Source organism: Vipera berus (genome assembly GCF_964194415.1).
Source record: "Vipera berus genome assembly, chromosome: Z".
In the NCBI taxonomy this organism is placed as follows: Eukaryota; Metazoa; Chordata; class Lepidosauria; order Squamata; family Viperidae; genus Vipera; species Vipera berus.
In genome coordinates, this window is record NC_138205.1 from 12,563,950 (window position 1) to 12,571,344 (window position 7,395).

Below are 7,395 nucleotides of genomic sequence, written 5' to 3' on the forward strand. Positions count from 1 at the left end.
TTCAATAACAGTGTTGGTGAAAAGATCTCCTTTGATAAAAATGGACAATTCATTGGTGGATATGATATTATCAACTGGATCACATTCCCAAACCAGTCTTTTCTTAGGGTCAAAGTAGGAATGGTAGATCCCACAGCTCCAGCAGACAAGTTCTTCAAGATTTCTGTAGATTCCATCACGTGGCCAGTAGGCTTTAATCAGGTTAGCTGTTTGAATCTAGATTGATCTGTCTTCATTTATATACTATAAAAATGCTATTATTAATGAAAGTCTCAGAGCATCATCTCTGAATAAAGTTTGTACTAAGTAGAAATGTCCTGGAGAAAGAAAATATTATCTGTAAGAATGTTTACTTTCCTAATAGTTGGTATAGAATATTATACCCTTTATTTTGGCCCCCTCTTAATAACGAACAAAGGTTTTCATGGTTTAGAAGTAAAAGCTGCCAGCTTTCATTGGTTTGTTTACTTCAAATTCAGAAGCGGAGAAAATCATCTTTAACTAACCAGCAGAGAAATTGTCTTCAGAGAATGGGGATGATGGTTATGAAAGGCCAGAGATGCCAATACAGATAAATATTTAATGAATTATTATTTCGGACCCATTCCATCTCAAAATGGTGTCATCATATCACTTCTGCATATTAGTCTATTTTTTTTTCTGATGATTCCACAGTAATTTCTCTCCAAGCACTTCCTTTCCTCTCTGTATCTTAAAATTATTATTATTATTATTATTATTATTATTATTATTATTATTATTATTATTATTATTATTATTATTATTAATAATAATCATCATCATCATCATCATCATCATCTTAAGATGGCAGTACCTTGCTTGGCTGCAACTGCTTCAACTCTCAAAAATCAGTGTTTTAACAGTGGTCCCATTGTGTTTTAAGATGGCCATCATTTTGCCAGGGCCAAAAATGTCCACCATTACAGGCCTCAGCAATTACCATCTGGTTACATTGACATCCATCATTATGAAATGCTTTGAGAAGCTGATAAAGGACATTATTGTATCTAGCCATCATTTGACCCACTTCAGTTTGCTTACCGACCAAATCACTCTACAGAGGATGCTATTTCTTCTGTTCTCCATCTGAGCTGGAAGCACTTAGATGAAAGAAACACTCATGTGCATTTGTTGTTTGTCGACTTAGTTCAGCATTTAACACAATCATTCCCCAGCATCTAGTAAAGGGGCACATAACTAAGTCAGAATATCAGCAAATAGCCCGTGCCTGCAAAGATGAAGTGAGGAAAGCTAAGGCTCAAAATGAACTAAGGCTTGCGACCAAAGTCAAAAATAACAAAAAATGCTTCTTTCAACATATAAGAAACAAGAAAAAAGTTAAGGAAATGATTGGTCCATTAGTGGGGGAAAGTGGCAAGAAGGTGACAAGCAATAGGGAGAAAGCAGAACTATTTAACTTGTTTTTTGCATCTGTCTTTACACAAAGGGAAAAAACAGTCCAACCTACCAAAACCAGTGCCATAAAAAACAGAATAGAAACGCAAGTTAAGATAGGCAAAAAATGGTAAGTGAACATCTGTCCAGCCTAGACGAGTTCAAATCACCAGGACCAGATGGATTACATCTCAAAGTTCTCAAGGAACTGGCAGACGTGATCTCAGAACCACTGAACTATATTTTTCGTAGATACTGGAGCACTGGGGAACTACCAGAGGACTGGAAGAGAGCTGATGTAGTTCCCATATTCAAAAAAGGGAAAAAATAGATCCAGGAAACTACAGACCTATCAGCCTGACCTCAATACCTGGGAAGATTCTGGAAAAGATAATCAAACAACAAATCAGCGAACATCTTGATGCAAACAAAGTCATCACTAAAAGTCAACATGGGTTTGTCAAAAACAGATCATGCCAGACAAATCTTATTACATTCTTTGACCAAATGACAAAATTAGTGGACCAGAGGAATGCTGTAGATATAATTTACTTGGACTTCAGTAAGGCATTTGATAAAGTAGATCACAACCTACTACTTGATAAGATAGAAAAATGTGGGTTAGATAGCATTACCACCAGATGGATTCGTAGCTGGCTGACAGGCCGTACTCAGCGTGTGGTCCTCAATGGAACCGCATCTACATGGAAGGAAGTGTGTAGTGGGGTGCCCCAGGGCTCTGTCCTGGGCCCAGTGTTCTTCAATATCTTCATTAACGATTTGGATGAGGGGATAGATGGAGAACTCATCAAATTTGCAGACGACACCAAGCTGGCAGGAATAGCCAATACTCCAGAAGATAGGCTTAAGATGCAGAAGGATCTGGACAGACTCAAACACTGGGCACTATCTAACAAAATGAAATTCAATGGTGAAAAAAGTAAGGTTCTACATTTAGGCAGGAAAAATCAAATGCACAGGTATAGTATAGGTGGTACCTTGCTCAATAGTAGTAACTGCGAGAGGGATCTCAGAGTCCTAGTAGACAATCAATTCAATATGAGCCAGCAGTGTGCTGCAGCTGCGAAAAAAGCCAACACAGTGCTAGGCTGCATTAACAGAGGGATAGAATCAAGATCACATGAAGTACTAATACCACTTTACAATGCTTTGGTAAGGCCACACCTGGAATACAGCATCCATTACAATGCTTTGGTAAGGCCACACCTGGAATACTGGTCACCACGATGTACAAAAGATGTCGAGACTCTAGAATGGGTACAGAGAAGGGCAACAAAGATGATTGGGGGACTGGAGGCTAAGACATATAGGGAACGGTTGCTGGAATTGGGTATGTGTAGTTTAATGAAGAGAAGGGTGAGGGGTGACATGATAGCAGTGTTGCAATATCTCAGGGGCTGTCACAAAGAAGAGGGAGTCAAGCTATTCTCCAAAGCACCTGAAAGCAGGACAAGAAGCAATGGATGGAAACTAATCAAGGAGAGAAGCAACCTAAGGAGAAATGTCCTGACAGTTAGAACAATTAACCAGTGGAACAACCTGCCTCCAGAGGTGGTGAATGCTCCAACACTGGAGGTTTTTAAGAAGAGACTGGACAGCCACTTGCCTGAAATGGTATAGGGTTTCCTGCCTGAGCAGGGGGTTGGACTAGATGACCTCCAAAGTTCCTTCCAACTTCTTCTTCTTCTTCTTCTTCTTCTTCTTCTTCTTCTTCTTCTTCTTCTTCTTCTTCTTCTTCTTCTTCTTCTTCTTCTTCTTCTTCTTCTTCTTCTTCTTCTTATTATTATTATTATTATTATTATTATTATTATTATTATTATTATTATTATTATTATTATTATTATTGTTATACAAACTGGGGCTTTTAGGCTTAAACACTCCTTTGTTCAACTGGATTCTTGATTTTCGTACTACAATGTGTGCGAACTGGAACAAATATTTCTAACACCATTTTCTTGAGCACAGGTTCTCCTCAGAGCTGCGTCCAAAGTCCATTGCTGCTCACCCTGCTGACCCATGACTGTTGTGCTAGCTTTGCCACCAACCATATCGTGACGTTCGCAGATGATACAACAGTAGTGGGTCTTATTCATGATGACAATGAGGGTGCTTACCACAATGAGGTTGAGGGTTTGATGAACTGGTGTAAAGAAAACAGCCTAGTTTTAAATACTGGGAAAACCAGAGATCATTGTCAATTTCAGGAAAGGCAGGAACAGCCACACTCCTCTGTGCATTAATGACTCACCTGTGGAGATGGTTACCAGCATGACATTCCTGGGTGTGCAGTGAACAAGTAGGCTGTCTTGGTCACTCAACAGCAAGACACTGGTGAAGTGAGCACCGTAGCACCTACATTTTCTGCATTGCATGAGAAAAGCACAACTTCCTTCCCCTGTCCTTCGCACTTTCTACGGAGGGACGATCAAGAGCATCCTGTCATACAGCATCACAGTCTTGTTTAGTAGCATCACTGCTCCAGACAGCAAGGCGATGCAGAAAGTGGTGAGGATGGCTGAAAAGATCATTGGCAGTTCCCTCCCTTCCATCCAGGACATGGCATATAAGCGTTGCCTGAGCAGGGTCCGTAACATTGTCTGGGACATTACTCATCCTCTTCATGACCTGTTTTTCTTGTAACCTTCTGGGAGGAGGCTTCGTGGTATCCATAGCAGAACATCCAGATTCAGCCATAGTTTCATTCCATACAGCATTATTAACCTTATGAACTCTCAAGCTTCCTCATTCCATTATGCATTCAAGATGGACAGAGATTAATATTTATATGTTACTTATATATTAGGGTGTAGGTCTACACATATGTTATATATAGTATGTTTAAAGGTGTGTTATGTATATGTACATTTTGAGAACAAGCAACTCAATTTCATTTTTAATGTGTGCCATTGTGCCCACAGTAAAAAAAATGAAAATAAAGGTTATCTATCTTAATAACAACAACAACAATAATAATAATAACAACAATAATAATAATTTGAAAGGGATCTTGGAGGTCATCTAGTCCAACCCACTGCTCAGGCAGGAAACCCTATACCATTTCAGACAAATGGCTGTCCAGTCTCTTCTTAAAAACTTCCAGTGTTGGAACATTCACAACTTCTGGAGGCAAGTTTTTCCACGGATTAATTTTTCTGTCAGGAAATTTCTTCTTAGTTCTAGGTTGCTTTTCTCCTTGACTAGTTTCCATTCATTGCTTCTTGTCCTGCCTTTGGGTGCTTTGGAGAAGAGCTTGACTCCTCCCCGTCCTTTGTGGCAACCCCTGAGATATTGGAACATTGTTATCATATCACCCCAGTCCTTCTCTTCATTAAACTAGACATACCCAATTCCAGCAACTGTTACCCATGTTTTTTAGCCTCCAGTCCCCTAATCATTTTTGTTGCTCTTCTCTGTACACTTTCTAGAGTCTCAACATATTTTTTTAAATCATGGTGACCAAAACTGGAAACAGTATTCCAAGTGTGGCCTTACAAGGCTTTGTAAAGTGGTATTAACACTTCACGTGATCTTGATTCTATCTCTTTGATAATGCAGCCTAGCACTCTGCTGGCTTTTTTTGTCAGCTGCAGCACACTGATGGCTCATGTTTAAGTGATTTTCCATTAGGACTCCGAGATGCCTCTCATAGTTCCTACTACTGAGCAAGGTGCCACCTATGCTGTATCTGTGTATTTGGTTTTTCTTGCCTAAATGTAGAACCTTAATATTTTCACCATTGACTTTCATTTTCTTAGATAGACTGCAATGCTGAAGTCTATCAAGATCCTTCTGTATCTTAAGCCTGTCTTCTGGAGAGATGGCTACTCCTGTCAGCTTGGTGTCATCTGCAAATTTGATGAGTTCCTCATCTATCCCCTCATCCAAATCATCGATGGAGATGTTGAAGAGTACTGGGCACCCCACTACACACTTCCCTCCATGTAGTTGCAGTTCCATTGAGGACCATATGTTGAGTACGGGCAGTCAGCCAGTTATGAATCCATCTGGTGGTGATGCTGTCTAACCCGAACTTCTTCATTCATTGATAGGCACTGCCTCTGTCTTTGTGTAATGATCCTTGTGAGACAGGATACAGCAAGGCCAAGAAAGAAGGGGAGTCCTTTTGCTGCTACGATTGCCATCTGTGTCCAGAGGGGAAAATTTCAAAAGAGAAGGGTAGGAAATTTCCAAATTTAATGGGACTAAGCCCCATTATACCCAAGGTATATGAGTGTACAACACTATCTATAATCAACTGTACCTATTCCACTGTGTTCTTTTTCAGACAAGGATGATTGTTCTCCATGTCCCAAAGATCAATATCCCAATTCTGAGAAAAATATGTGCCTTCCAAAGCGGATCACCTTTTTGTCTTATGAAGAACCCTTGGGAATCAGTCTGACTGCTCTTTCTCTTTGCTTTGCTTTAATGACAATTTTGGTAATAATAATCTTCATGAAACATAAAGACACTCCTATCGTCAAAGCCAACAACCAGAATCTGACATACACTCTCTTAGTTTCCCTTCTCCATTCCTTCCTTTGTGTCTTTCTATTTATTGGGAGACCTGAAAAGATTGTGTGTTTGCTTCGACAACCAGCTTTTGGCCTCATCTTTTCTCTGGCAGTTTCTTGTGTATTGGCCAAAACCTTTGTTGTGGTTCTAGCATTCATGGCCACTAAACCTGGTTCCAAATTGAGGAAATGGGTGGGGGGAAGAATGGTCAGTTTCATTCTTCTATCCTGCTTCCTTGTTCAAATTTGTTTTTGTGCTGCATGGCTGATAACCTCTCCACCATACCCAGATACTGATATGCAGACAATGTCTGAAGAAGTCATCATGGAGTGCAATGAGGAATCGGTTATGCTCTACTGTGTTTTGGGTTTTATGGGTTTTCTTGCTCTGGTTAGCTTCTCTGCTGCTTTTCTAGCTAGGAAGTTGCCTGACAGTTTCAATGAAGCTAAATTTATCACCTTCAGCATGTTGGTCTTCTGCAGTGTTTGGCTGTGCTTTATTCCAACCTATCTAAGCACAAGGGGAAAATATATGCTGGCCGTGGAGATCTTCTCCATGATCTCCTCCAGTGCTGGATTATTGGTATGCATTTTTTTCCCCAAGTGCTTTATCATTGTGATGAGACCTGAACTGAACAATAAACATCAGCTCATGAAAAGAAAGTTTTAAGAAATCTGTTTCCCTCATATTTTTTATATCTACATGTTGAAGAACATGGAAATTTAACCCCTAAAGCAACGTGCAGATAGATTGGTATTCCGTGTTGTCTCTCCCCTGAGATTTTGATATCTCACAACAAATTGTATAAATAAACCAACAATAGCAGAACTTTACTTATTTACGTATATCAGTATATAGTGGGGCTAAGGATTGCAAGAATTCTTACTTCACTTTACAGAACAATGGGAATTGTTCCTCCTTATTTGATTTGTTACAATTTTGTTACGAATAAAGGTCTACCACTAAATATGTAGATTTCATGTGAATTATTAAATTGTCTTTATTGGTCATCTTACATGCAGAATAGAATGTGTAAAAAGAAATTGAGATTAAATACAAATGAGCCTTTGGTTAAACAGGGAGGTTTTTGAAAATGGGTAAGATTTAGTTAATTTGAATTTAATGGAGCATGTCTTTCTTTTCCTGTGTCCATCTAGGCACATTAGGAGGGCATGAAAGAGGGACAATCAGGGATTTTAGGCAGCAAAATCAGTTAGAAGTAAAGAGGAAATAAAAAAGCAGAATTACAAATAATGTTACTACAGCAACACCAAGGTGCAGAAAAGAGACAGAAGGGGAAAAAAAGAAAGTAGGTGGGGCAGGGGTGATCTTTGAGCAAAGTGGATCCTCCCACAGTGCTGAACCAAAATCCTGACTGGTAGGTTACATTTTTGCTTTCTTATTCACTAATATTTAAAGCTCACTGCAAATCCCCCCCAAATG